This window comes from Hylaeus volcanicus, chromosome 2 (genome assembly GCF_026283585.1).
Source record: "Hylaeus volcanicus isolate JK05 chromosome 2, UHH_iyHylVolc1.0_haploid, whole genome shotgun sequence".
NCBI classification, from domain to species: domain Eukaryota; kingdom Metazoa; phylum Arthropoda; class Insecta; order Hymenoptera; family Colletidae; genus Hylaeus; species Hylaeus volcanicus.
In genome coordinates, this window is record NC_071977.1 from 7,376,408 (window position 1) to 7,399,768 (window position 23,361).

General features: G+C 49.7%; 1 protein-coding gene across 10 annotated transcripts in view; it reads left to right on the plus strand.

Annotated features, from left to right (window-relative positions):
* Positions 1–23,361, plus strand: part of LOC128872459 (homeotic protein antennapedia) — a 301,598-nt gene that overhangs the window by 247,352 nt on the left and 30,885 nt on the right. Inside the window, exon 2 of one of the 10 annotated variants that reach the window (XM_054115156.1) lies at positions 20–71. The exons of 4 other annotated variants lie outside the window; for them this stretch is intronic. The gene's annotated coding sequence lies outside the window, so the exon portion shown is untranslated. Of the gene's footprint in view, positions 1–19; positions 72–1,345; positions 3,066–12,906; positions 12,923–13,961; positions 13,980–14,036; positions 14,753–15,567; positions 15,656–23,361 lie in introns of those variants that run through there. 5 more of the 10 variants (XM_054115153.1, XM_054115161.1, XM_054115160.1 and 2 more) reach the window with 5 other exon arrangements.

A 23,361-nucleotide genomic window follows, 5' to 3' on the forward strand; every position in this document is an offset into this window, starting at 1 on the left:
GTTCCTCTAACTGTTGCAGGTAAGAGCGCTTTGATGTTTCTCCTACGCCTATGCCGTTGAAAGTCATGTCGGTAAGTGTTAATTCCAGCGCCAGCGCGGCGCGCAGTCTTGTAAATCGTGGTTGGAAACGCTGCGAAGAATTTTACGATCAGCTTAGACGGTGACGAGGAAAGATCTGTCTCGATAAATTTAGAAATTATCCAGCTACGAATAAATATTCTCCAACGGGTCCCAATTATCGACAATCGTTACTTCGAATGATAATAGAAAATTCCGAGTATTGTCAACAAAATAGCTAACTATCTACTCGTCTACGTGAATTATACTCTAGGCAGGTGAATCAAGCGCGCATTCCTGGATCGACATCGGTGCGCGTCGGTGGCGTGGTTGCCTATTTATATCATTTCCTGCCTAGTGGGGCGTTTAGAGTTAGATGTACCCAGCTCTATTCGCGGCGAGGGCGCTGCCACGACTGAATACTATAATGTCCGACTGTATTAAAAAAATTGAGATGGAAGATTTTCAGGCAGCGAGTGATGGTCGCGAATTAATTCCAGAAATAAACCTCTCTTATTTTAATTGGAGTACACCTGTCTCTCGCAACGATCGCAGCCAGTCCTCGAGTCAGGGACTCCGGAGAACTCACCGTGTGCATTCATTTCAATCCTGGCGAGCCAATGTTGTCGATCGGTCGAAAGGATCGCGATGCCTGCTGAAAGATTGACGCCCGAATCCGTCGACGAATGGACGGGGCTGAGATTTCCCGCAATTTTCCTCGCGATTCGCGGGTTCGCGCTCGTAGGCCGTGCACGTCTCGCCGTGGTACGAGAGCTTCGCATTCAATTCGATTCGCGTACGCGTACGTTTCTTCGAGGCTCGAACCGAAGGCACGTGGCGTGCTCGCACGCGAACCGATCACTCTTCGCCTTTTCGCGGCACTTTAAACCCTTCACCCTCTGCCGTTACATATGCTCGCAGAGAGATGTACGACTCGCCAAACTATTTCATCTTTGCAAACACCTGCACCTAGTTTTCGATGATCATTTTTATTGAGTGACGATGTCGTGTAACTCTTCGTTAGATGGTATAGGAGGAAATTTCCATTAGAAAGTCGATTAAGTAGACGATTCTTGCTGGACACTTAACTCGTATCCGTTTTATTATATAAATTGTTTGCTCGCTGCAACGTGTTCGTATTCGAACGATCGCCGAATCAAGAAGGAAAGGCCGCTTGCTCGCCGATCATTTACATACAGAACTCTCCCAGTTCGCGCGAAAATTTAATCCGCTCATTCGCTCTCTTTCGCTACATTCTTAATAAGCGAAAATGAGATTTTCAAAAAATAATGGATCGGCGCATAATTTTAATTTCTAACGATTTACACCGTCTGGAAGAGGCCAGCATAGTTCGGTTCACGAGCGGTATTCCGTCACCGCATCGTTCGTTGACTGACCAATTTATTTTCACTCCTCTGCTCCCGAAACGAACGTCCAATACGGGCACCGAGACGTCCAATACGGGCAATCAAACGCTATCGAGCGTACGCCTCCCTTTGTTGACGCAGAAAGGAACAGCGTGACAGCGCTCCTCCGCCGGCAACCCTCGATCCTTCGTGAACACACGCAAGGGAGAGAATCCCGAAGAGAAGGAGGCCAGGAGGGAAAGCTGACCGAAGAGGGACAAGGATGGCAGAGAAAAGGAGGGAGACCAGGCTGAACGCAACCACCATCGTGCTGGATCACGGGGGCGTAAAGAGAACAGCTAGAGAAGGAGGCATGGGGGACGCGGGTGTCGGAGCAGGGAGCGAGACAGAGCGAGAAGAAGAGAGAGCGATGCTTAACGCATGTGCACAGGGCGCCTCGCGTCGCGGCGCTCTGGTCCCGCCGGTCGGAGGCTGCGAAACCAAGTAGCAGGAATTCGCGGATCAGAGTGGTCGCATCTCTCGCTTCAGATATACGTTCAGCGCAGCCCAGGTCGGCAGTTTTCCATGAAAATCGAGGAACGCGCGGCCTTACCGACGCTGGCCAACGCAATCGTACCAGCCGACGCGTGTCCCGATCGTCGACAGGATGCTGCCCCGTGCACGGTTCCACCGGTGACGAACGACGAGCACGGTGTTCAGGGTTCTCGATCGTATCGCGAGCGCGGAGTGCACGTGCGACATGATCGCTCGGAGGGGAATCCTCTAACTCCAGACCCGTGTCCCCTATCCACGGATCAACGAGCCACCAGTTAACAAAGACGATCGCAACGTTCCCTGTGACTCCGGAGATCTCGGAGACGCGTTCAGACGCCGAGCAGCTGTGGGTACTACTAGCGCAGGCAACGAGGAAGTCGTCGCGATGCCGACAGAGGTACACTCGTGAGGACACCGAGGCGTTCACCGTGCTACGGGGTTCCGAGACACCGCGGGAGACAATCGAATGAACCAGACGGCGTTCATGACTCGCTAAAGCAATCGCTCGCTTATTTTTTATTGTTCTTCATCGGCAAACGGCTTGGCTGTGCCTGGCTCTCTCAGGATCGGGCAAGGTGTATCCCAGTGGCTGAGACGCAAGTACAGTGAGACGTCGCGTATCGTACAGTGTTGATCGTTCAGAGACCCGCACGAGCGACGAGCTTCGACACGGTTCCGGTTTCGGGTGCTGTGAAACGTTGCCGTGCAGGCTCGAACGAGAGAAGGGTGATATGGTGATTGGACTCGCATGGTCGCGTCTTCTCGCAGAGCAGAGTGAGTTTCCGCGAAGGACACATGTTTCGTGGAGGGTGTCGGGTCGTCTCCATTCCACTGGGTCGGTGACTGTCCGCGATCACGATCGGACGACGAGGAGGCTGCTCGAGGAAGTGGTGGCGCGTGGAGGGAAGAACCAGCCACGACGGGGCCCGGCGCCGGGGCACGGACAAGGCCCCCGGTGCAGGGAAGAAGCCAGGCAGAAGGGGAAACCGGGGCCGGCGTAGCAGCAACGGCCCTGAAACTACAGGGGAACCTAGCTACCCCCTTGCACAGGGGGGAAACCAGGAGGAGACCGCGCCGACGGAGGCGACGGAAAAAGAAGCGACGGAGGTGAGCAAGCGTTGCGTTTCGATCATAAAATGGACCGTTGCGTTCGTTTCTCGTTGCTCTCGAGTCCTTTTGTTTTTCTTGCGATCTCTTAGGTTCGCTGTCGTCGTTGCATGTTTGATGGAGGTATCACAATTCCGACTCCAGCCGCGTAGCAACGCGATGCTTGGAAACCTGCGAAGACGGATCGTTGTTGCGTTGTCAGTTCTCGTCCTTGTTCCCGTTTCTGACGTATTCTTCTATTTCTGATACCTATCCGCATCCGATTCTTTAGCAGCGCAATATCCGAGCTCTTACATGTTTGGAACGATCTCTGAAAGTTGCCAGACATTGCTCAGCGCCTGCTCGAGTGTATCCGCGAGAATAAATGATTTATATCATAAATATATCCCGCCCCTGACCCTAAGCCTAGTCCACTCGAGGGTGGTCTTTCGTTCTCCGTGCGTTGATCGAAATTTCAGAAGGGTTTCATCGAGAAACACGGTTGACGTGGTGTCGTGGGAGCGGAATTCGATGCTCGTGACAACAATGTGCGCCGACGCGTTCCGCTAAATATAATTCGCGGTTCTGATTCACCGGGCAATTAATTCGCTAGTCGCTACGCGTAATTTAGCGGTCCAACTTCTGCACGGGAAACAAAGGTGTCGGAGATCGTATTAAGTTAAAGTTACTCTTTCGGTGACTTTGACTACGTTTGCATTAAACATTCCATTTTGCGCAACTCTGTCTTCTAGCCTCTTTAATCCTAGAAATCCCAGGTAAAGTTCCTTCGTCAAAGGACCTAGTCGGTAGACGAGTCCGCTCGAGCGAAGCTAGGGAAACGTGGCGCGCGTGCAACATAAATCGAAGGGAAACCGAAAGCAGACAGGCGCGTCTACGTACAACAGGTCACTCGTTGAATAATTTACCATCGAGAAACGTTCGAATGCAAATGCCAGCCTTTGAATGTCGCCAAGAAGCGAACATGAATTTCGCGCGAATCATGCGCTCGAATCCGCGCGCCGGTTCGCGGACGCGGATGCTTTATGATAAAACGCGCGACGTACGAGAGATAACGTGACGTTTAAATTAACGCCGGACCCGAAACGGGCGACACGCTTCGAATGTCACATTACGATACCCCCGTAACGGTTGATCAATGCTCCCGCCAAAATTCGTTACCGAGTTCTCGCTTATTCATCAAAATTCCCGGCCGTATCGATGAAACGTTCCACCACCGACGAAGTTATCTGATTTTTCCAACTCTTTCATTTTTTCGTTCCCTTTTCCGGAGGCCACTTCCGTGTCTGGAATGTTTTCGATGAAATCGAAAGCCGCGGCTGCAAAAATAAATGATCGCCATCGCGTTGCGTGCGAAATTATTTTGTCTTGCAGGAATAAAAAATGCGCTTGCTTGGGAACACAAATACATTCCGCATACCCTCTTGCGCTTCGTCACGAATCTGCTAGTCGAACGCATTGACGGAAATCTAAATTCATTCTCGAAGCAACGGTGTATAATTATAATCGTTTAATGTTGTATATTTTATTTAAATTATACTTTTCTAATTCGATCTCCCACGAGTATAAAAGAGTCGTATCGACTATGCACGCGAAAATGCTCGGCCTCCACGTGAATTTACACCGCACGCTTTCCCAATGTGTCCAGTCGGCGAAGCCTAACGACGAGGAATTGCCGTTTCGAAGAAAAGCTCCGACTCGCGCGCGCGCTATCGGTCCGCGCCGCGTGCCTGGGCCATTCGGTAATTCGCTAACCGCTCTTAATTGTAATTGTTCAGCGCGGTGGATTCCAGGTCGGGCTTCGGGGTGCTCGCAAAAACGACGGGATTCCAGTGTTAACCTGCAATTCGTTCGGGGTTCTTGCCTTGGTACGCACCATTCCGTCCACGGCGGTCCCTCGACGACGCGTCACAATCTCGTTTTTCGTCCGGCGCGTCAACAAATTTCATCGACGTGCCGATCGGATGCCAAGGACCGCTTTCCGACCACCGTCGGTGCCCGAGGAGCACGCTTCCCGGGAAGCATTCCTTCAGCTCGTTTGTCCCACCGCCTAGATCGCTTACCTAGATACCTTTAATGGCGGCTCGTTTTGATTAAATGCCGATAATTGCCGCTGGAAGAAATTCGCCGCGCGGTAGCAGCCACCGGTGACGTCTGGACGCGTTTAGGTTCGCGCCGTGTCCCGTAATCGCTCGTGTCCGCGATGAAATCGATGGCGCGCGCTCCGGGAGCTTCGCGATGAAACCTCTCCGCGCGGCTCAGCTTCCCTTTTACGGTATCGTTTCTCGGAGTTTGGACGACGGGGCTCTAATGCGCATCTGGAAAAAAAGAATTGAAAGTAATCCGTGCGAACGAAAGATAGTCTTCGGTAGAGTCCACGTACCGTATATTGCTCAGGAGTTGGCGAGGCACCTACGAACCGAAGGGAGCAGCGGCAAGGGAATTTCACAGTTCGGTCCGCCTTTGCTACACCAGTTGCCCTCTTTATTTCGAGCAGTCACACTGCACAGTCGCAATCCACTTTACATTGTCGATTAAATACAAAATATATCGTATGCATCTCGAACTCTTTAATTTTTCTTACATGTATCTACGCCAATAGTTACTATTGTTCGTCGTTATGCGACAATCGAACTGGCTCTCCAACTCCTGAGCAACGAACTATACACTGCGGCGGAAGCAGTTGCGCGAACACGTAGACACGTGGTTTTCGTGAGCGCGCGATCAGCTGACTGCGATGTAAAATAGCGCGTACCGGGTGTTGCATCGTTAAATTTATGCTCTTTTGTCTTGGTGAAGCAGCTTCGAATTGCAAAAAATGTTGGTTAAAAATACAGGACGTGATCCAATGCGAATACTCACCAATCGCGTCCACGCTGCGCCGCCTCCGCTCGAGCTTGCTTTCACAGAGCTCGTGAACCATCTGTCGTCTCCTCCGATGTTTTCAAAAAACGCCATGGTGTTTTTTCCCGTGAAAAACGCCGGGCCCTGGGCGCGGTTCGCGCAGAATTCTTAGCCCGAAAGGTCGCGATGCTGGTTGGCTGAGGTTCCCCCTCGTTCGTATTACGTCCCTTCCGTTCGTGACAGACCGGCAACCGAGGGGGTTGGGGGGAGGGTTGCGAAGGCAGGAAATGAAGGGAACGGACAGGGGGGGGGTGATAGGAAAATTTGATGGAGGGCGGCTGTCGGGAGGGGGAACGCGAAGCGAAAGAGACGGACAAGGCTAGAGCGAGAAGCAGCGAGCCGATCAAGGGGAAACAGGAGGAACGGAGGGCTATCAATGACGCGTTAGAGCACGTCACGTCGTGCAACGCATCTGCCGCCATGCGCCGTCATATATATTATCTTGACGATACGTCAATTCGGCCACACTGATCATTATACTGATTACCTTGGCACGCAAACTGGCCTCGCATGTGCGCCCGTTCTCATGACTCGGTTATTAATAAGCGCGCCTAGCTCGATAGGATTGCGACAGGACGAGGATCCTCCGTTAAAAAGGATTCGGCACCCTAAACTGGTAGCCACCTTGGAGAGAGCGTTCTAAGCGCCGCCGAAAATTGAAGCCTGCAGGTACCGCTTATTATGCAAAACTAGCGCCACCGAGGGGTCCTCACTTCGGATACTCGAGAACCAATGATTATCAATCGACGGAGGATTGGAGAAGAACATACGTACGCAGTGGCTTTAGGGAGAGGTGTGAATCCGATAAACTCGAAAGAGGGATCCAGACGACCTTTGATGTTTGAAAAGCTCGACGGTACAGGAAGGAATCAAGAACGGAAGAGGAGATGCAGGAACGAGGCAGGAGGTGCTGAAGCAAAGAAGCTCGACCGGGGCTATACCTAACGCAGGGCCCCGGTGCGGCCGCTGCCATAAATTTTGATATTATACGCGAGGCCTAGTCGGCTGGAGGAGAAAGAAGAGAAAAGGGGGGACGGTCGGAGGAATAGTCCGCCGGTGACGCAACCAACAATGCTCTCACGAGGTTTTAACTTTCTTTTTTCGCTCCCCCGGCCCACAATGGACCGCACGCTCTTGCGCAAACTTTCCTCGATTTCCCCAGGACTCGGACCGTTCGCTACAAAGGAAGGCGAGGGAAATCCTCCGTGGTACTCCCGAAGTCTCGACCTTTTTTTTCCGCTTATTTCCGCTCACGACGACTCGCATTCAAGGTCGGGGGACGAAAACGTCGCGACCCCCGTGCACGGGAAAGGCACGATCCCGAATTTGTTCCTCCTGTCATCGAGGGACCGTATTCAAATGGAAGTTTACTTTTTTTATTTGGAGCTGCAGATGGATCCTTACAAAGGAACACAACAATTTGCTCTAAAAAATAGTTGCGAAAATTGAAAGTGAAATAACTATTAGTAAATGATTCCATAAGTATTTGCAACACCCTTAGCTGAGACTTCTACAACCTCCAGAGGAAATTCACTCCAATTTTTTTTCCCTCTTGTGACTCCAAGTTTACTTGCTCCAATCGTTCGCAGAATGAGACTTCTACCCAAGAATCAGGGCAAACGGTTCGTTAAAGCGATTCGTCGTAAACCGAAGCTATTTGTCCCGCGTCGAGGCGTCCGCGCGACGCGGTCGAGTTCGCGCGTTCTTCAGGATCGGATTTTTATTTTGGGAGCGAGCATGGCGTGCAACGTGCCCACGGGATCCCTCTTGTTATTTCTCGTACTTTCCATTGCGATAAATCACGAGCGCCGACGGAAGGGCTGAGGAAGTAAGACCGACAGAAGAGGGCAACGGTTGTTGCCAGACGGAAAACCGAAAACCGCGCCGCAGCGCAGGAAGTCGGCGTGTTCGATAATTTATCGACCCCGCGCCGCGAACATTACGCTGTTTTTCAGGTGTCGGAGCAATTTTATACCTTGTTATCGCATCGTCCCATTTTGTAGACTTCTTAGGTCGAATACAACCACGCGATTCGAGTAAAAATATTAAATATAATTTTTACGTACAGTACTTGCTACTCCATTATTGTTTTTCTGGCTGATTTCAGCCGTCGCGGTTTTAACCACTTTTTAAACGGGCATAAATTTACCCCTGGTGATCTCATTCGGTCGAAATCGACGGACCGCACAATGGGTCGAAATGGGCTCGCGTTGCACGCTCGAAATGTATCTTTAATAGGTTAACGGGGCGCATCGATATCTATTGGAAGAACGGGCGTCGATGCTGCGTTTTCATTCCTCCGTGGCGCGACAGGGAAAAGGGCGGAAAAATCGATAGAATTCCCGAACCGTGACTTCTCGATTTCTATTGTCCACCGATCCCCGTTAATCTCTTCTCCATCGAACAAATTGTTCGCCATCGCGCGTGGACATTCTATTCCTTCTCTCGGAAATATTTCGCGAACGTCATTACTTTATGACTTTCAGAATAGATATTGGTGTTATTACGAAGCTCGTCTATGACTCTTGCCACAACGTTGGTTATTAGCATTCCGATGAGATGCGATAAGTAACGAATATACATTTGCAGCCGCGGCATCAGCTAATGTATACACGGACAGGTTCTTCCCTGCTTTTATTAATTAAGAATAAAACGTTCACTCGACTAAACAAACTATTCGTTCAATGGCGCAACGCTTCGAGGAACATAGCAAGTACGTGTCTGGTTCGACCAACCCTAATTCAATTTCCCTCGGGGGAACTTTCCACGAAGAAGAAGGACCCGGAACGAGCCGTCGTTAATTTCCCCAAAAACGATAGAGCCGTTATGCAACCGACGAAAACCCGCCCCGTATTGTTTTCGAGCGCGAGGTTCTTAAATTCGAGTTATTTTCGTCTAGCGTGCGGCAAGATGGATGGCGCGTGGGGTTTCTGGCAACATCGTTGCCTCTCGCGATGGCAACTGCTAAGCAGCGGACGAAGAAGAAGAGGAACAGTCGGGCGAAAGAGACGAAGACGGAGATAGTTGGTCCTCCGTTGGAAGTTCTTCTCTCGGTGAACGTCGCGCAGTTGGCGAACGGAACGCGAGCCGCCCCCGTACGTTGACGACGGCTCTTCTTCTGCCCTCGGCCTCGGTTCTGCCCCTTCCAACGGGCTGCTTTCGTCTCCTCGCGGAGAGAGCACCGTGTGACGCCTTCGGGGCGCCGTGTCTCGTTATCCTCGTGATTTATGCCGCGCTAATTGCACCGCGGCGAACAATAACCGCGGCGGTCTGCGTCGGCCGATTGTCAAGGCCGGTTCTGGATGACACGTTTCCCTTCTTTCGATTCCCCTGCTTCAAAAATTATACGATAAACATGTAAATTACGTATTCGGATCTCCGGGAACGGAGACCCAGGGTCGGATGTCCAGAAACTGAGGATAATCGGTCGCAAATGTCAGGGTTCACGGTGTTGCTGCGTTGGCGTTGTCAGCCTAACCAAATCTAGCTTTGTCGACCCGCCCAAGTTGGCCTTAATACCGTTCGGTAGACTTAGCAGAGACGTTGAAGCACTGAAATCGTCGGTAATACCGGTGTTGTACTCGCCCAAAAACAGGTTTGGATCTCGTCCACTGAAACGAGAGATTCAAAGTTCGTCTCCAAATTTTCATTGGCGGAATAGCGCTCGCGGTAGGAAATTACGTCGAAGTGATAACGGACAGAGCGTGCCACGTGGTCCGAATCGGGAAGCACAGGTATCCACACCTGGTCGGTTCGCATGAATCCTCCGCCATTCCTCGTACGTCGCGTTCCCCGTAGAATGGAGCTTACACGTGTAGCCGACAACGTTTTATGCGCTGCTTCTGTGTGCACCGGCACGCCGGGTCGTCTGGTTGGTTATGCAAATTACGTCCGCGGATATATTCACACGTATACCAGCGCGTGTATTCGGTGGAACGATGCTCGACGCGAGAGCTACAATAGCCTGCCGATTTATTATTGTAAAAGTCAAAATGCGTGACGTAACGCCGCATTTAAGATGTCCGACCGATGTCTCAATAAGCGTCGGCGCGTACAGAGGTAGGAGGAGGAGGTTCCCGTGGCGGGGTCGTGGTCTTAATTCCACCGCGAAAACGCAAATCACCGACAGCCAGGGCTTTTTTTCCAAACGGTCGTAATTTATGGGGGAGCCGTGGGATGTTTGTTTCGTCCATTCACGAGCGCGTCACTGAGTAAAATATTTCGCTGGTTGTAACTAGTGTAACGAGGCTTCGCGCGTTTCAGCGTTACATAATCAGCGTTTTTCGACGAGCACCCGGCGACACGAGGTGTGTGTCGGGACAGTAACGAGACGAACATTTTGTCAGTGGAACCGGGAACATCGAGCGAACAAAATTCCATCGACTCGGAAGTTCGAAATCATGTTTTATTTTTAGACTGAAGCTTCCTTTATTTTTTTATCCGATCGGTGACTGGTGGCACATTTTTTCGACAATTTATTACGCGGTGGACGCGTATACATTTTTTATTTCACCGTGGTCAAAATGTCGCTACTTCAAAGCATGCCGACGCTCGATATCGCCAGGCTCGCCACGTTTAATAGGACGCTCGAATTTTTGATTTTCTACGAAAGACGCGAATACGAAATTATTCTTGTTAAGAATATCGCCGTGTCTGCACGCGACAGCCTCTCATTACTCTAGTCGATTTAGTTCGATCACGGGGTCGTTAAAGAAATACTTAGATGATTGCGGCTTGTAAGGGAATCAGCGTAATAAGTGGTCCTCCGGGAGTAGTAAAGAAACTACCGGGAGCCCCTCGCTCCGATATTTACGACCGCCATTGTCGGACAGCCGGGAGTAGGGATTTTCGCAGCGGTTACAAACGGATACTTTACCTTACGAGGGCTCGGAATCTTTCTTTTGTTTCTTCTTCCTTCGACGCTCCCGGAAATTGTTTTTTTATCTGCTGGGTCGTTGAAAGAAGCCTGTGAATTATGACAACACCTTCTTATTTCTAAAACTCGACAAATTCTCTCTAATTCTACCAAACCATCATAGTCGACGCTAAATCGAGATCGTCGGCAACAGACGTCGCGAAGCGCGTGGAACCGTAATCGTCGCCAGGTGGCAGACATCTTGCTCGTCCTGTAATTCGTTCTCGTAATTTTTCACCGTCCGCGGCAATTTCGAGGAGCGTCGAAACCCTTACTTGGCCGTACTCCCGGAATATCAAAGCGTATCAAAGCGATCGAGGCAATCAAGAGGAACGGGCCGATGCGCGCATCGAGCACGGCCGGCTGGCTCGTCGTTGTTCGCTGGTCAGCAGGCAGGCAGGATATCATCTACCGATCCTCTCTCGTTTCTTTCGTGCGACGTGCAGAAGGGGGCGGCCATAGTGCAGCATATAATTATCAGGACCGTAATGGCGGTCATAAATCATAGGCGCTTCTCGTCCCCCTCTCGCCGACCAGTTCGTTTCTTTCTTTCCTGGCCGGAGCCGGGATCGCGGCTCTGCCCACGGCTAGAGGATGAATACGGATGAGAAATCGGCCGAGTCGATTGGATAGAGTCGTCACTCCGCTGCCTCGGACACCGGACCAACTCCATTTTCTTTGAAAACGCTCCTCGGATTTCTTCTTCAGCCCCCAGAACACTCCGCGATCGCTGGCACCTCCGTCGCTATCGCCGAGGTTTTGAAAATTCCGACCGGTTCTCGGGAGCATCTCGATGGTTGCTTCGCAGATGGACTCGAGGCAAGTAGTTAACATAAATAACGTAGTCGACGAACATGTTCAGCATCTGAAAGCAAAAGAAACACCGTTCGAATGTAGATTCCCAAAGCGAAGAATCAGAGCAAACCGAGAGAAAGCTGGTCTCAACGACACCCACGTCTCCGTTATACCAAATAGTCTGCGAAGAAGACGAGCGACGGTGTCACAGCGATGAAGTCGTAACGCTGTAGGCCCTGTTTTCCCTATCAGTCCCATACTTCGCCGGACGAGGAACAATAAAGGGGAAACAAAGGCCACGACGAGTGTAATATTTGCACGATCGATTCAATACACGGCGTGTTTCTTGACAAAGAAACTGTCCCTTCGTTCACGAGGACAAAGAGATCCGTTTCGGCAGTAATCAGGACCCTACGGTTCTCGCCTCCCCAAAGGTCAGCCTCCAGTTGTTCCGCCAATGGCGGACCGTTCGACCGTCTCCCGGGACAAGTTCCTTGGAACCAAGCTCGGTCTGCACGTACACACGCAAAAAGATTCGTTCCCAGACGATGGGCATCCATAAGCTGGGCTCGCGAAGCCAACCCTCCAACCGTCGACTGACATCCCCTGCCCGTGACGACGGGGTGGGCCATGGTCACGGTTCGATGGTGGGGGATGAACAAGAAACCGGGGAAAACGGAACAGGAAATGGAACTGCACGCCGAACGAATAGTACGGACATACTGGTTCGTTGTTAACTTTCGTGGGTGAAGCGAAGGTTGAAGCCATTACCGAAATGCGCAGTTATTTGGCTAGGATTTCGCGATGCTGTTCGCGCCAAAAAGTCTACATCGACGTCGGCGGACGCCAAAAAGTAGCAGGTTCTACTTGGAGAGCGAAAATACAAATTTTCGTGCACGTTTAATTTTTATTAATCGAATAACGAATCAAACGTTTGTTCCTTTGTCGCTTTAAAAATGAGGCAGAGTCGTCCGTTTAGCGTGCGAGAGAGATTCGCGAGCGATACAAATTTCCGTTCCCATCGGTGATTTACAACTTTTGGAACAATTACGGGGGACGCGTCCATCGCGCTCCGGCGATGCGACTCCGCCGTCAGAGGGTTGACATTTTATCATGATTATGGGGTGGGCTCCGGTCACGGTCCGATGCCACGACGAGGGAGGATACGGGTGAAAGTCGAAACCGAAGTAGAAGGGCGAAAAGGGGCGGCAGAGACGCCACCGGGGGGATTGGTTGCAACCGCGAGGTAAGCAAGAATTATGATCCATCTACGTCGATGCAAACGCAGAGGGACCAGCGTATGCTTCTCCGGTAGCCGCGGTTTCGAACTTCTTGCATTTACCTGTCCCTCGTCCTGTTACTCTTTGTTTTGTTGACGTCACTGTAGTAGTGCTGTTAACATCCAGAACAGTTTCTCTTTGCTGTTCGAGTTCTATGTTTTCTTTCAAATCGTGTCCCCCGAAGAGTTACACTGGCATCTTCCAAAGTCCGCCGTTCCACCCCCGAAACGCTTCGTGCTAAAGAAGACACCTTCCTCGAAGCGTTTCCACGAAAGCTTTCAAGCCCAGGTCGAATAATATACACGTTGCACGAAGACTCCCAGCCATAAAAAAAAAAAATTCCCAACGTTCACCCCGTTTCGCATTTCCCGTTTCATTCGGCTTTCTTCGATGTCGGTCCGTAGCGGCCGAGGGTTGCAAGGGGCGACGAACGAGCGAGGGAGAGAAAGGATATCAGGGAGGGGGTGAGCTAGTCGAGGGAAAGCTCGAGCTCAGGGAGGGGGTTCGTGTAGGTAGGGAGGGGTTGGTTTCGTGGGGGGATTTCGGGGTGGGGTGCGCTGACAGCTCGACGCTCTCGTCCGCTCCACGCTCGACAGGAGGATACGCTTCTCTGCACACATTCACTCGACACACACATTGTCCGGTGTCTGCACATACACGTACACCGTGCGTCGACGTCCTTTTTTTCCTTCCTCGCGCGTTCGACTCGTCTTCGTCTCCTACACGTGCACGCACACATCATCACGTCACAAGCCACTCTCTCCTTCTCTCTTTCTCTCTCCGTTGGTCTCTCCGCGCGAGTTGGCCGCTCGTGTGCGCGCGTTAGCCGTCACGTTGCGTAGTTTCGTTTCTGTCTGTACTTCTGCCGAGTCAGAAGCTCCGACACGGACGCGGAGTCGCGCTGGCTGCGTCCCTCGCACCGACACCGAGACGCGGTCGTCGCTGATGACAGTTGTGCCACGAACCCAGAGATGGACGATATTCTCGTCCGGATAACAAATTTCAACTGACGACTAAAAAAAGGTAAAAGAATCTTGCCGCGTTATTCGTAAAAATTGAAATCCGAATCGCAAATTGAAATCGTATTTCGCGCCGAGGGGATAACAGCTTATCGGTGTAACTATCCGCTGGAATAAGTGAGGATAAATCGGTATATCGAGTTTCTATTCGACGCTCGAATAAAATTCTGTCCATCTCTGCGCGAAGGGAATCGATTTCCTGTCATCGTAGTCATGATCGTGCTCGAGAACCGTTCGTACACCGAAGAACGTCGGACACGTGACGCCGAACGTGACGTTAGCCAGCTCCCACGTGTCGCCGAGTGAGCCGATGGCTCGCGTTCGGTGCCGGACTAATCGAACGTGCGGAATGGTTATTTGACCATCGAATGACAATGAAGTGAGAACATCTACATGGTGGTCGAGGATTATACGCATGTGATACGTGGTTGAAAACTCGAAGGTACTGTTCTGTGTTCGTTTGCGACCGATCTTCCCAATCGAAGACTCAAGGCTGCGTCGAAGATCTCTGATTTTATCGAGGAATATCCGTCGATCGATCGACGAATCGAAGGCAATTGAGCTGGAACCTTGGGCGCCTGCTCTTCGAAGTTTATGATCGACGGTTGGATTGCGTTGAATATTCCTAACATTCCTCGGTAATGAGTGTCGTGTGTCATCCACGGACTAGATGGTCGATTCTTCGACGCTGCTCGAAATGCTCTTCCACTTGTCCTCGGCGTCGGTGATCTCTGCGTGGATCTTGTCGAGGAACGATACTCGAAATTGCGGAATAAGGTATGGAGAATTTTACTAGTTTATTTAATGTTTTCGCGACTGGGAAAATTGGAGTCCTGTCGATGATTCTTTGAACAGGACTCGTGATAGCTCTACAGATTCGATCGCTTACCGTTTACCTCCATTATTAATTAAACGCGCACCGTAACCGAGAGATAATTTATCTTTTGAGAAATAAAATAAAATTCATGGGATGTAGGGTTAACGTGGAGGCATCGTTGCGTTATCGGAACGCGTACACGCGACTAATTACCGTGGCCAGGCGCACGCACCGCGAAGTATTCGAATGGGACCGCGAAAATTGTTCCGCTCTCGGCGTAAGGTTCATCAGCGCCTGTACCAGTGAAAGCGTGGCGAAATGCTGCGAAGAACATGTTTATGGATCCTAAAAGCCTCTTAACGAGTCCGCGAGTCTAGCTTTATTTCAAATTTTCTAATTCAAATTATAATCGTTTCGGAACAAGTAACGGATCACAGGTCGCTTATCTCTCCTTCGTTATTCGAAATTTGTATCTAGATAAGAGTTATCCCTGACCGACGAGTTTGTTGCGTCTCGGACGTATCGATAGGTGTTGTCCACGTGTACACGTAATTGGCAGCGTGTTTGCACAGTCTGGTTGCTGCAGCGGCACCGCGTCGTCGGTTTTCGCGGTTGACAACGCGCCGCGATAACGCAGCGACTCCGACCTGTCCCGCTGCACGTAATTGCCATCCGCCTCTCTTTCTCTTCTAAGCGATTCCAACGCTGCCTGCTCGTCTGGTTTCGCCGTTAATCGCCATCGATAGCCACCGCGAAGAAAATCGCGTTTCACGCGCGAGCGCGCGCTAGTGATAGTTTGCGACCGTGCCGCGATCCTGGTTGCGCGGGAATCATTCACCAAGGACGCACCATGGCGGCGACAGGTATGTGCGTTTGACGACACGATCGTCGTTTCTATCAGGGAAAAATTCGTCGTCGATGGGAGCTCGAAACTTATAAGGAAGCGTGACGGAGATAGAAATTTTCTACTCTTTAACCTCTTCGGAGACGATTTTTCTTCACGCTTTTCTTATCTCTGTACATCAGAAATAACGTTATCAGTGCAGCCAAACCATACAATTTTTACTCCTCTTGTCGAGGAGTAATTACAATCATAAAAAAACTAAACGTCCACATGTGCGGCCAAGGGGGTGAAGAGGTTAACTTTTCGGTATGCAACGATTTGAACGATTCGAAGCGAGAACGAGAGTAATAAATGTGGTAGTAAAAGACACCTCGAAATCGATCTTAAAATAAGTAGGATACATAAATCATCCCTCGAAGGTAACACCATGTAACGTAAGATAGTAATGGATGGTTATCTGTAAGATAGTAATGGGGTCCATTGCAGGTAAAATCGCAAGAGGATAGGTGGGGTTGTTTATTCGCGCGAGCTTGTGTGGATTTTCGAGTAAAGGGGTCTGTTTCTCAACAGCTGTCGAATCTTTACCATTTCACAAACAGAAAAATTTTCTAAAAATTCTCATATGTAAAACGAAACATTTCAGTTACATTGCGCGGAATCCCTGGTATAGTTTCTTAAGTGTTTAGGCGCTCGCGATGAAACGGTTATCTTCTGGAACCTAGTGCGACGCGAAGACAAATGTCCCGCTAAGCGCGGCGCCCCCGCGTTATCTCGGATTAAAATCTTAAATGCAGGTCAAACAGTACGCCGGTGTTCGGTGGGCCACGTGGCACGAAGGGCTCATTAACGCCCGGTAGCAAAAGGACACGCACCAGCTTGCCTCCTTATACCTGGAACAGATAACAGACTCGTCTTGCATAATCGTTCAGTCCCGGACCCGCCATCCTTTTTCGACTATTTTTAAACCCTCGAGAGCACGCGACATCTTGCTGGCCATATACGCCATTACAAATTGATTTTCCTACGGGAAGATTCTTCTGCGTTTGCCTGGAAGAGGGATCCCGGGAACGAAATGAATATAATTAACCCTTTGCGCTCGAGGCTTCTCAACAATTAAGATCTACAATTAGATTCTGATATCTACCAGCAACTCGAGAGTATCCGAAAAAATTAATTATTATTGCTGGTAGATTTGCTGATTCAAACATAGCGGTGACTGAAACTCACCTCTCGAGTGCAAAGGGTTGAAAAAAGTGAAGACAGTTTGACAACTTGTAGCTTACGTTCACTGAATGAACGAAATATAAATTTCTATAAGGAAAATGTTAAAGTTGGAAGCTGGTTTTCTAGTGAGAATCGTCTGCGATCAGAGGACGCAGGGAGGAATCGTTTCGATATGGTATCGCGACCCTCCATAAATATTTAATGAAGCACCAACCCTTCGATCTGACGAGGGTACGCGGATTAATCCTGCCGAGGATAATCGGCTGGACGGCGTGTTAAGGAACGCGTTTACACGCGATTAACCGACAATCCGCGAGTCCGTTTCCGCCTATCCGACGAATAGCAAACGTTGAACGAATGGAAATGAATTTGGAAAAAGAATGCGACGCTAGGTTTAACATTGCAGCATTTGAGAAAAAAGTGTCGATGACACCTTGCACATTCTCGCAAAACGATAAGCTATTTCTGCAACACATGGATATATATTTAATTGTAGATTGCAATTGTAGATCTTAATTGTTGATTTGTTGAGTGGAAGAGAATGCGGGTCTGCAACAGTGTCTCGCGGAAAGAACACGTTTCGAACGGCTCGCGCGCAAATATTCCATTCCACCGGGCGCCGTTTCCAACGTGCAAACAGTCCTCCACTAATCGACCAACACAACTTCTCTTTGCACACGCGTGCATGAAACATTACCATCTTAAGTAGATGTATCGCTCGAGTCGCGAAGTTACTCCCCTTCCTCGTAACGCGTGCTTCGACGTCATTGGTCGACTTACGTTCCACGCATTGTTTGCAACAGCTGTTTTGCAGTGCAAACTTTGTCGCAAACTTCATCAATGTTAGAGCGAGCATATTTTCTTTTACTTGTCCATTTTGTAAAAAAGTAAATTCCCCAATCTTGTACTTCTAGAAAACCAAGAAGAACTTGCCAACTTCTTGGAATGGTAACATACACACCAAATATTAAAAACAAACCAATTGCACGTGTACGATTCTATTTAATAGTCCGGTATCAAGTTCAAAAATTAGGGTATTTAAGGGTTACAGAGAATCGAGTATCAATTACAGGAGAAGACGTTACGTTCGCTGTTGGAAAAGTAGGAGCAGCGTCTCTTTAGACACAGCAGCGACGCAACGTTGACCTTTCGCGAGTTACCACTTTGTAGACACTGTCGACCGGAGTTTGAACTTTGCCTCACCTTCAGGTGGCAACTACTGCGAAACCCGAATTCGAGGGTGATCCGAGACTACTTCGGGGTGAAGACGCTTCGCTGCGCTTCTGATTTAGTGGATTCGTAGCCACGAGGTCGGTGTTGGGGTGTCTGCTAGCTTAGAACAGCTTACATCGGGGATGAGGAATGACGGGGAAGTGCGAAAGGTCTCGCAGGTCTGGATGAATTAAAGATTATCAATCCGATCGCCTAATATACACTTTCGAAGTAATTTTCGATGTAATCAGCTCGGATCGATTACATTATTCGTAATGTGCGGTGATCCCAGGCTATCCAGTCTTGCACGTACATCCGTTTCGAAATTAAAATCGAGCCGCGCGTATCTCACGCTAGCATATCGAACACGTCTTCACGGTATTTAAACGATGTATCTCCTGGCGATCTAATTATCTTAATTGCCGGAGGTTGCGATCGCCGGAGCATGGATTGAAAGCGTTCCGCCGTGGAAATCGATGGAAAACGAATCGCTGGCCGTGGCGATTTTCACAGAAGGTTTCTCAACGACGCAGTTTCTTTTCTTGGGTTATTTTCTCCGCGATGTCTCGCGCCGGTTCTCCTTGGAATATTTTGTCCCGCCTCGACTTTAAGACGAACAAGTTTTTCTGGAAGTTGTCATATCGCGCGCGATCGCGATCAATAAAACGCACACGCACTCCGGTCGAGGAAAAAACGAGAACCCACGGAACCACTAAACGTGAAAGCGTGATCTACCGAAAGATTCCACGATCGAGGTATTTCTTTTCTTCGTTCCTCCGAAAACTCTGACAATTCTTTCTTCAACCCTCTGCACTGCTTTGTCGAGTCCCATTCGACATTCTTTCATGCCCAAATCAATAGCGAAGGAAATTGTTTCGAGAGATATCATACGCTTGAAAATTACAAAATGATAAGCGAATTTGGTTGTTCCTTTATTTATTTAAATTGTCTTACTTCTTAGTTAAAGTCAATTTGAAATAAAACACTTAAAAGCGTTGGGAGCTGCTGATAACGAAATTGAAATACAATTCGGAGTGCAAAGGGTTAACAAGCTGTACTACCTTCCTCCGTCAGAAATTCTAAACTAAGCGTCACCGGTGTCCCAGAAACGACGACCTCTAAAGCCTTGCGAACGCAGAAACCCCTCAATGAGGACAGAGAGTTAGGATAAAAAACGAATGGCATAATAGGAGCCGTGGCCGTGAACAACTCCAATGATATTTTCCACAATGGCATACCGCCGACGGCCGATACCCGTTCGAAGGGCAATAAATATTTCAGCTAACCACCGTGTATAAGGCGTGCTTCGCAAAAGCGTTCCATTCATACCGCGGCATAACTTCGCCGCGATGTACCGACTCTTTCCGCCTTCCCTCTCTCGTTTCCACTGCCCCACCACTCGCGTGTCCGCATTGATACATATACCCGGGGCCCCCTTACGGTTTACGAGCTGCTAGCATGATTTATCGCGATCGAGAACGCCGGGAGGATCATTAGAATCGTTCGTACCGCGGTACGTCGAACGGGGATCGGTGATCGCGCGCATTCTACTCTATTGATTCCCTCCGCGCGACACGGTTTGCTCCGGATCCACGGATTCATTCATCCCTGGCACCAGGGGGTGGTGGGCTTTTAACGAGCAGTAAATTGTAGCGTCGCCGCGACGAAATCGGGGCCGCGGCGAAGATTTGTTACTGTTTTATTAGGTCGATGCAAAGGGTTTATCGTTTTACCCCTTGCAGATCGCTCGATACCAATTATTCAATCGACTAAAGTGTTTTACTATATTCAAGAATTTTTATTTCGAGTTTTTAATATATTGGCTTGTCTGGAAAGTCCACGCCGATATGCTCGTCATGAAAAAGTAGCAGTATTTCGTTACATAGCGAGTATACTCGTCATGTGTCAAGTTTAGTTAGTTTAGTTTTTCTATTAACTATTAGTAATAAAATTGTTAGTTTTATAAATGAAACCCATGTTTTAATTTTTCTTAAAAATTAGCCCCGACTTTCCGGACAACCCAATATAATACAACCAAATGGTAAATGGTAAGCTGAGATAACGTTCGAATCTTTCCGCGTGAAAGGACTCGCGTCCTCGAGGATTCGCGCAAATCGTATTCGCAACGACGCCAGCGTGTTTTCCCAGACGTTCCTCGAACATCGGTGGGAGGGTTCTCGGTTATCTCTCACGGTCTTCCGATTTAATTAAGCACGGTCTCTGCCCGAGCCAAGAACTTTCGATATTAGGCCCAACCCCGTATCTATCGGGTCGAGCAAGCAAACTCGAACTCCCCCGCACGCACACGCACACGCACACTTAGGTGGCCAGGGTGTATGGGTGATCCCGTTTCCAAAGTCCGAGAGAGCCAGTAGGGTGAAGCCTTTGTTCGCGGCGTTGAATCTGCCGGGCTTTCATCCCCCTACCACCCCATTCCGGTAACCCTCCATCGGACGCTGAGCGTCGCGACGCCTCCTCTATCCACTCTCCCTCCTTTCTCTGTTTCTGTCTCTTTCTCCCCTCCCCGTCTCGCCCTTTAGTCCCTTCCCTCGCCTCCTGCGGCTCCGCCGCGGCCTTTGTGCTCTTGTCAACTTGTCAAACTACCCCTACCGTGAGCTTCGCCGAGGCAGCATCCAATACCAACCCCCGAACCAACCGCTCCGCGCCGCTAGCTAGCCGAATCCTCGCTTCTCACCCTGCCACTGGGCTACTCCACCCAATTTCCTCCTTTTCTCCCTTGTCTGCTCCGACGTCGACCGGGCCTCCCTTTCTCTGCGAACTCGCTCTTTTCTGTCTGTCACGCGACTTCCACCGACAGTCGGGGAACTACCGGAAACGTATTTCCTACGGGAGAGACAGGACCCTAGCAAACGGACAACTGCGTTCGGGGCTGACTCTCGGTTTGATCTTACTTCGATTATCGCCTGGTCCTCCGGGATCGGATACTTCGTTGCCAGTTTGTGGAAGGGCATTGGATCTTGCACCCCTTCCTCGAGCATTCTCTGACCTAAAGCGTCGAGGAATCTATCCTGAGATCTTCTAGTTTCGAGGCCCTTCAGGACCTATAAATACCAGAATTGAAATTACTAAGTCTTTTAATCTATTTATTTTACTATTTATCTATTTAATTTAGTAAGCTAAGAAGATGTAGCCCGATTGTCCAAAGAAGTTCCAAAGAAACTAAATCTAAAGAAATATTCTTGCTGGTAGATTTGCTGCGTGAAACCTGGTGATGACTGAGAGCCACCTCTCGAGTGCAAATGAAACCTCTTTTCACTTGTCGATTCAGTGTAAAAATCGGTGTCCAGTCTACCTGAAATATTCCCGTCGTTAACGAAATATTCCATAGGGGACACCGGTGTTCCCTCTCGATAAACGATATTAATATCTAAAGATAATCAACTTGCCATTTGCTAATTATGTTCGCTAATTGTATAATATTTCCAGCCCGTCCGTGGGGCACACGCGAGCCAACGCGTGGGCACACGTACTCACGCTGGGCGACATGTGTAAGAGCTAAACGTTCCCCTCGTACCGGACATTTCCGCGATTATCGCGTCGCGATATCGGGCGGCTCGCCTACGAACCGAGTCTTTCGCTCGCCGCGCGACTTGGCGCACCGAGAAATTTGCACACCTTTGTTTCGCAATCGCCTGCTTTCCGTTTTTTTTTTTTTCACCTCCGGGCGATATTCCTGGCGTTTTCATCGTTTCACGTATCGCGAGAGAAGAAACGGCTGAAAGGTGAATACAAAGGGGGGGGGTTCAGAGGGAACCGCGAGCTGCGAGGGTTCGGTGAACCATGATCTTGGGAAGAGATAGTGGGACGATATATTATTTTGCGAGCTGTGCTTAGGGAAAGAAATGAAAGAAATCGCAGAAATTTTCAAATGAGATGAATTAATAACACGTCCAATCAACTCCCGCGGCTGAGGCAATCGGGTTTTGCCGGGGCTACGCTGCGCTCTACCATTTCGCCACACCCCCGACACAGAGCTCCAGCAGTTATCAGCCGAACAGAATTTTTTCACGAGGGTGTCGCGCGTTAATTCGGAAAAAGCGCGTCGTCGTTCCCCCGACGGCGGTGGGCCCCAGTCGCGACATAAATTAACTCCGGGGGTAATTATTTCAAACTCGAGGCGGTCAGGCGGGGCGTGGATAGGGAGGGAGAGGACGGAACTGTTGGAATTTTTGACTCACCTTGTACAAGCTGTCTGTGCCGAGAGCGAAGGAGACATACGGTGAGCGAAACTCTCGAGCCGGGGTGAGCCCGTACAACGTTCCGGCCGAGCGAGCCAGGAGCTTGATTTATAGGGTGGCGTCAAAACTTTCCACTCTCCGGCGTGTCTCGACGGTCTTACAGGCGACCCCTCCTCGTATTCGCGACGAAATAAAGGCTCACCTTCCGTAATTTTAGGACTGCCGTCGGCGTTGCCCGCGAAGACTCGATCTCCTTCGCGTTCGACCCCCATTCCAACCCCCCTGGACCGCTCGTTACTTTCCTGGTCTTCCAGACCAGTGGTGCTAACCCTTTCGAGGAACAGATATTTTTCGGTTAAAACGTGAGCATTTTCGGAGAAACAGAACCCCCATGGAATACACCAAAGCTATAGCGATTTCTAATGAAGGCCCCGAGGGTTGTTAGCAGTCGGGACGAATGAACCTTAAGGTTACGTGTAACGAAGGGTACTCTGGTGCTTTAGGTGCGCGTATAGGTCTCGTCTCATCGGTCAACCACACATCCATAAATTATGAATTATCCCGCCACCCTAACCCTTTCCGCTTGTCCCTCCGGAAAGCTACTACCTTGCATCATGAATTCTAATTACCCGTTTTAAATCGCGAGATACGTCGTCGAGGTCTTCTTTATGGCAAACCAGAACAGTGCAATGTTTTTTTTTTTCTAATTCCACCCTATCGTTAATTTCTTTTTTTACAATGCTTGTTCTCTTTCGAGTGCCCAGTCAACGCTCAAAACAGAATCGTTTCAAGATTCGCTAGCCAGATTGGCGTTGGTATGCCAAAACGGTTGCTTTTAATTTGCGACACGGTAAATGTAAATTAGCCCTCGTTCCATAATGAGTTTGACACGCCTGATCCAAACGTGCCTTCGTTAAGAACGAATTCTCGCTTCGCCGCAACAATTCCAGGAGCTCGGAACGAATCCCCGTCGTTGCCTACTTTCCATAGCTCCGTGACACGAGAAATTGCCTTAATTCCTCTATCTTCGCGCGACTTTTAAAGTCCTTTCAGAAAACTTTCATTACTCCTCGATGGCCTGCGAGATAGG